The 7412-nt window shown below is 46.3% G+C and overlaps 1 pseudogene; it reads left to right on the forward strand.

Moving 5' to 3' along the window:
- Window positions 1–1837: 1837 nt before the first annotated feature.
- LOC124778766 lies at window positions 1838–1955 on the forward strand (annotated as a pseudogene).
- The last annotated feature ends 5457 nt before the right edge of the window (window positions 1956–7412 follow it).

Below are 7412 nucleotides of genomic sequence, written 5' to 3' on the forward strand. Positions count from 1 at the left end.
CAGAAAACTACATGAAACAGAGAAACGAGAATCCTAACTCAGGATGGCAAAGTTCTTAACACTGTCCTTTATACGAAACAATGTCTCCGCCATCGCACCTTTGCTGACGGTGTTTGGCATTTTGGTTGAGACTACTCGGAATAATAGCTTTAAGTAGCCATGACCCTGCCGCATTGAAGTCTGTTGATCTGGAACTACAGTAACTTCGCTGTCAGGGAGAGTTGAAACTCAAAACCACTTCGCAACAATCCGTGTGTTCCTTTTAAGGAGATACACTCTAGATGACCGTGACAGTTTCAATCAAGGAAATTCTTTCAGCCCATAACGTGAACTGATGTTTTATTTGATTGGTTTCATTTTTAGGTACTTGACAAGCCCTGATCATAGGGGCCACCATGTTTAATAAAGTATACAATGTTGAGCACTGACACCATATTTTCTTTGGACAAATATCAGAACGCTTCATTATTTGGTGTTTTTGTAATGTGAAATTTTAGTTACATACATTTCATGAGAGGACGGGGTTTACATTTGTAGAAATCAGTGTCAAAGGTTGAATAAAACCATCTTTTGTTGCAACTGGTCGGCTGCTTTTGATTCTAGCTGTTGCTGAAGCGCAACCAAATCCAAAATATCTTTAACAACTACCAAAATGAAAAATCCTGCAGGCATGCTCCAACACTGTCTTCGCTTCTGAACTCGTTTTTTTTTCGTGAAATAAACTTCAAAATAGTTTTTACTCCCCTGTCGCAAGATTTCTTTATTCATCTGTCACAACGTGTGGCTACTTGTGTATTGTTTTGCAGCGATTTCTCACAGTAAGTTCACGTACACACAGGTTAGATCGTAAACGTGTATGTGTTCCACTTGAGCTGTACCTAGACAACAGTCTGGAGAAGATAAATATTGTCACGTGCAGTGCAGTTATCTGCAACTCGATACAAACTCGTAAACGGTTCAGCTGCAGGAATGTTGCCGAGCAGAGTTCGTCCGAGCTGCTTTTGCTGACTGTAATGACTACAAATTACGGCTGAACGGACGCCCGCAGACCCAAATAAGAGTTTACTGGCGACGTGCCGGGTGCAGAGTGCGGGGTCCGCGTGGCTGCGCCGGGAATACTGCTTTCTTCCAGCCATTGTGCATTCCGGACAGCACTTAACAATTGTTTTTCGCGTTTCAGACGTCTAGGCATTGAAATTAATGAGTGCACTTTCGAGAAACATTAAATCTCGTTCCTCCACAGAGAGGGCTTCTGAAAGGCGATAAAACGCTTCTCACCGAGTAGGGGCATTCTCCGTATTTGCAGCAGCTGGCGATCTTCCCGTGAGACTTTCTTCTCATAACAAAAGCTCTCGTCGCCGCCTAATGGCTTGAGCTGGAACTGCTGTTCGAGCCACCCAGTTGGAAACCGGTGTCTCGTTACGGCTGACCGTACGTTCCAAGTGTAGCTTCCTGCTGGAGGTGAAACACTCACCTGCCCCTCCCCTCCAGCATGAATCTGCTGCAGCAAAACTCATTTCCTTGTCGCTGTGTACTCTATCAGACGAATGTTACTGATCGAAGATTTATTGATTTTAATATTACGTTAGATGTACAGGATGTTCGGAATTCTCGTTACAAACTTGTAGGACTGGTGGAGGCGACTGACTACGACGGTTTCAGTTCAGATGTTTAACTCATCCACTTCTGACTGACGACCTGAATTAGGCCTGATGCAGTAAAACGATAAGGTAACAGATCGAAAGAGAAAAATACGAAACATACATTGATCACTTATGCACATTTTTTTTTTAAAACTTAAATATTACGTGTTTTGTCCTCCACCGTAGCTGAGTGGGCCAACGGCCTTGCCGCTGTGGTAGCACCGGCTCCCGTCAGATCACCGAAGTTAAGCACTGTCGGGATGGGCTAGCACTTGGATGGGTGACCATCCGATATGCCGAGCGCTGTTGGCAAGCGCGGTACACGCAGCCCTTGGGAGGCAAGTTGATTGAGAAGTAGCGGCTCCTGTCTCGTAAACTGACATACAGCCGGGAGAGCGGGTGCTGATCCCATGCCCCACCATGTCATCATCCAGTGACGCCTGTGGGCCGAAGATGTCACGGCGGCCTGTCGGTACCGTTGGGCCTTACAAGGCCTGTTCAGACGGAGTTTAATTCAGTTTAGTTTAGTGGCTGAGTGGAAAGCCAGCCGGTTTGCCATTCCGGAGGCTTGGGTTCGATTCCTGGGTGGGTTGTAAGATTATCCGGAAAGGACATTCATCACATCCTCGATTTCTTGTTGCCACAGAAGGAAAACAGTCACTGGCGTAACCAACAAATGAAGACGATCATATACGTGGACGATGTTAGGCAAGCTTTGAACGGCAGATGCTAGCCATTTTCATGTTGTAGGTTACATAAACAAGCAAAACTGTTCTTACTTTCCGGATAGGTTCGGTTCTACAGCTCGTTAACGCCGCCAAATGATGGTACTGTATGTTTTTTTGTGACGCAGATCTCACATTTTAGAATCAGTGACCGTCGGCATGCTGAAATTTCCGATCATTTGTTGTGTCTCTACTCCAGACTTTTTCACACCTTAACATCAATTAGTTACATAATCATTAGTTCAGCATTTTAGAATGCAAGGCAATCGATGATAGATAGGGAAAACTGTTCGCTACCACTACCCTGCGAAGACCACGATGTTGTTCCACCACTAACGAAGTCATCTGATTCATCCGCTAGCAGGGGCTACTCTTGGTTTTACACGGATGGCTGGGACTTCTGTCATGAACACTGAATCCCTTTCGAAAATTAGGAATCCATCACTAAGTTCGTGGTATTCTAGCTAAAAAATTGTCAGTGGTAGACTGGAAGATGACGATAAGGCCATTTTGAAATATAAATAATTTTAGTAACTGTTCTTTTTTCAATTTACCATACTTCAATAATGTACTTTTTGTCTGGTTGACCAACAGAATACTTAATTTTTCATTGATTTCCGCTGTATTCAGTCAATGACTAACGTACTTCCCCCTGTAAACTGCGGTGACCACCGAAGAATGACTACATTCGGTGTCCGTAGCTGATATGAAATACTGATGACAGAGAGACGAAAGTGGGTTTTTAGAGTTAAGGCAACAGACAGAAAACTACCACATGCTTCTTGTTACTGTGGTTAACATAGTGATAGATATTTAGAACATCATGACACGTCTGGTGAAGCGGTAAAGTGTGTGTCTGGAAGCCGAAAGGTCGCGGTATCGAATTTCAGTCGGGCCACCGAAATTTTTAACTTCTGAAATCACATCTCAGCAACGTGAGGAGGTGACAGGAATGACACTTAGTTCCGATTCCATGTTAAACTGTTGGTCTGTCTACAATTGGACAACTATCGTAGACTAGAAACACGTAAGTTGTCTAAGTGTCTTCCAACTGAAAAACGCAGACGGCTATTGAGCCACATGAAATTTATTAGAACATCGTCATTTAAAAATGAGATGAGGCTGACAATCAGATAGCAGCAGTTTTAATAATAGTATGAAGCGACATTTAACAATGATGACTCATATGTTGTAAGAATTCGAATGCATAAGATCGGATGATGACAGCATTCTATCTATCTATCGCTTGTGCCTTTACCCGCATTGTGCGCGGCGTGGACGTGGTTAAATCGGATTTAGCATGTTAATTTGAAGGGATGCCCCTCCTGCCGCTGCCCCGTACCCCCCGGGACGGAATCAGAGTACCCCATCTGTCTGCGTCTAGTGTAAATCATGGAAAATTGCAGATGTGTTTCAAACGTCTGTGAGTCGTGTAACTGAAGTGGGACGTGGGGACCAGCCCGGTATTCACCTAGAGGGGTGTGGAAAACCGCCTAAAAACTACATACAGGCTGACCAGCACACCGGCCCTCATCGTTAATCCGGCGAGGGATTCGATCCGGGGCCGGCGCGCCTACCCAAGTCCAGGAAGCAGCGCATTAGCGCTCTCGGCTAACCTGGCGGGTCAGATGATGACAGCATAACACTGTCGAAACTGGTCATCCAATAAAATGCTTTTCTTTTTTTTTAGCAATCTTGACTGTTGAAGTTTTCTTGCAGATCACTCCCAGACTGCATAAAACGCATTTACGGAATTGTACATGCTCTCTTAAAACCTAAGTCCCACTTTTTGGGCTACATCTGTGACACATGCTACCGTATCAGTCATAAATCGAAAGAAAGAAGTTTTGCAGAAACGAACTGTACTTCATTCCCCAATGTTGTGAATAAAGCCTGCCCATGTGTCAGTACGACGCACACGTGATTGCTAATCTCATTACGGATAGTGTACGTGCTGAAGTAGAACGAGCAACCACCGGAAAGACACATAGCAGAGAAGGGGGCAAAGAAGGAAGGCGACATTTGCATATTCATTGACGTAAGCAGTCATGTGAAGCAGGATGAGTGTTGCCACCCTCCAGCTGTAGGTCTGTATCGCCTCTAGAAGACAGATACATATGCCTTGGGAACCACATCATACAGCACCTGGCAGCCACGCGGACGTAAACGGAAACTGCCGCAACTAGAGATCGCCTCCTCCGATTTCGGGCTGGTCGCTCCACAAATGCGTATCGTAACCGGAATGCTATTGACCCAGATCACATGGTTGCCCGTGGGAATTACGTCCTAATGCGGATGGAAGTTTGTCAACAAAGAGACTCGCTATTTCGTAGCTAGCGGTTTCGCAAAATTGCAAATGCGCTTCCTGGCCGGCCCCACGTGCCTCGCACCGACACCGGCGGACAGGGGCAGGGGCACAGTAATAGCGGCGGTCGCGACCCGCGAGGCGGGCCGCCGCATCGCTTCATGAATACGCCGGCCGGTGTTAGCGGCTCTGCCTGAATTATACAACAAGCATGAGAGAGACCCGCGCATTGTGTCTCTCCATTGTTCGTCGCCCTGGGAACTGTGCTCTGGTGGCGAAACTCGTTAGGCAACACAGGCCGCCGGGGCAATCATCACTTTTAGTTTCAGTGCTCCAATTAAGTGACTCCGCCGCTGCCGCCACGCCGGGCCGCACCTCAACAGCTCGTCTGCCGCTTGCCCTCTAACCGCAGGTGCTGGCCCCATTCTGTCACTGTCCGAGACAGATGGTCGTGATGCTGCCAGATATGCAACCGCAGCTCTCTGTACCGACAATGCAGCTTCCATCTCCACCTCAGGCCCAGTTACCACCTTCTTGGTTGATTCTGCAAGCAAAATTATTGCACTACTATCGTGCAATGAAATGCACTTGCTCTAACACAGAACCAAAATCTTGAAAATGCCACAAACAACCAGAAAAATAGTTTCAACATCACGGCTTTGCTAGGTTAGCTCCTGTATTATTTGGATTTTCCTTTCTCCATTTCTCGACCTAACTTACTCAGGCTGTTGTAAAGGGACCTAGAGTCTAATGTGGACTCGACCACGGTGCATGGTGCATTTTTACATTAAAAACATCAATGAAGCGATAAATGACATATAAATGTGCTAGGATTCACTCAGGATCAGAACCCAGACCTCTGTAACCCTGTTCTGGCTATTTCGGTACTTAGTCACTAGTTCACACAAATATCTATCTATCTATCTATCTATTGCTTGCGCCGCTGTCCCGCATTGTGCGCGGGGTTGGCGTAGTTAAGTCGGATTTGGCATGTTAATTTTAAGGGGTGGCCGGCTGGCTTTCCTGCCACCACCCCGTCCTCCCCCCTCCCTCTCCGCCCCCGGAACCGAATCAGAGTACCCCATCGGTCTGCGTCTAGTGTAAATCCCGGAAAAGTGCGGATGTGTTTCAAATGTCTGCGAGTCAGGTAACTGAGGCGGGACGTGGGGACGAGCCCGGTATTCAACTAGAGGAATGTGGAAAACCGCCTAAAAACCACATCCAGGCTGGCCAGCACACCGGCCCTCGTCGTTAATCCGGCATGCGGATTCGATTCGGGGCCGGCGCGCCTACCCGAGTCCAGGAAGCAGGACGTTAGCGCTCTCGGCTACCCTGGCGGGTACTCGCTCACACAACTATACCTCTCAAAATTTCGGAGAGTTTGTCAGAACAGGATATATTTACAACGGAGTTTTCCAAGATTCTTATTCATGTAACATGTGCTGTTTTTGAAAGTTGCTACCAGGTTAAAACCCTGTATCGGGACTCGAAACCCGGACCTTTCCTTTCCACTGCCAAGTCTTCTACCGACCTATCCAAGTACGACCCACGACGCACTGATTAGCGACAGCCTGGGGAATGTTTCCAGAACGTAATCTAGAAACACCTCGCGGTCTGTGGCTACGCTATGTCTTCGCAATATTCTTTCTTCCGGGCTTGGTAATCTTGCAAGTTTCGAAAAGCAACTTCTGTGAAATTTGTAAGGTAGGAGATGAGGTACTGTCGTAAGTACAGCTGTGAAGACGGGTCGTGAAACGTGCTTACGTAGTTCAGTCGGTAGAGCACTTGCCCGCAAATCACAGAGGTCTTGGATTCGAGTCCTTGTCCGGTTCACAGTTTCAAACTGCCAGAAAGTTTCATGTCAACGCACACCCCGCTGCAGACTGAATAATTCAAAAAATGGTTCAATTGGCTCTAAGCACTAGGGTACTTAACATCTGAGGTCATCAGTCCCCTAGAACTTAAAACTACTTAAACCTAACTAACCTAAGGACATAACACACATACAGGCGGGATTCGAACCTGCGGCCGTAGCAGTCGCGCGGCTCCGGACTGAAGCAGCTAGAACCTCTCGTCCACCGCGGCCGGCACTGAATAATTCATTCAGGGTTATGTTTTGGCTGCCGATCGCTGTTTATTTCAAAATAACCCGTATGATTTTCAGATGATACGTCTTAGTTACAGAGTAACCTGTCCTAATAGAACTAACATTTACTGTATACGCCAGAAACCGGCCATTTTCAAATAAACAGCGATCGGAAGGCTAAAAACTAATCCCATTTTGTAAAATTTTGTAGTTCTTTCAGGGATATTATTTCAGTATTGTGGTATAGTTCACCTGTTCTCCACTAGCTCGTTGCAGATTAGTACTCGTTTTGTTGTCACAATTACATTTCATTCTGCAAAAATGCTTCCACAACAGCAAAAGGGCCAATTACATTTCGTTCTGCAAAATTGCTTCCACAACAGCAAAAGGGCATATAATACGCAATCACTTAAACACAGACTACTGCAACAACATCAGCCGCTAAAGAACTGAGATCTGATTGACGTCACTGCGAGAACAGCTCAGCATAACGCCGCTGTGCCTGTCTCACGTACGTTGTCTTCATTGAATCCATACACGGATCGATATCCGCCAACTCTACTTCAGTGAAGCTGTCCACACTCCTGTCCATCACTTTTAACGTACAGCTAATGCTACTGGAAAAACAAACCAGAGCAGTATTGAATGCAAGC

This window comes from Schistocerca piceifrons, chromosome 2 (genome assembly GCF_021461385.2).
Source record: "Schistocerca piceifrons isolate TAMUIC-IGC-003096 chromosome 2, iqSchPice1.1, whole genome shotgun sequence".
Classification (NCBI taxonomy): domain Eukaryota; kingdom Metazoa; phylum Arthropoda; class Insecta; order Orthoptera; family Acrididae; genus Schistocerca; species Schistocerca piceifrons.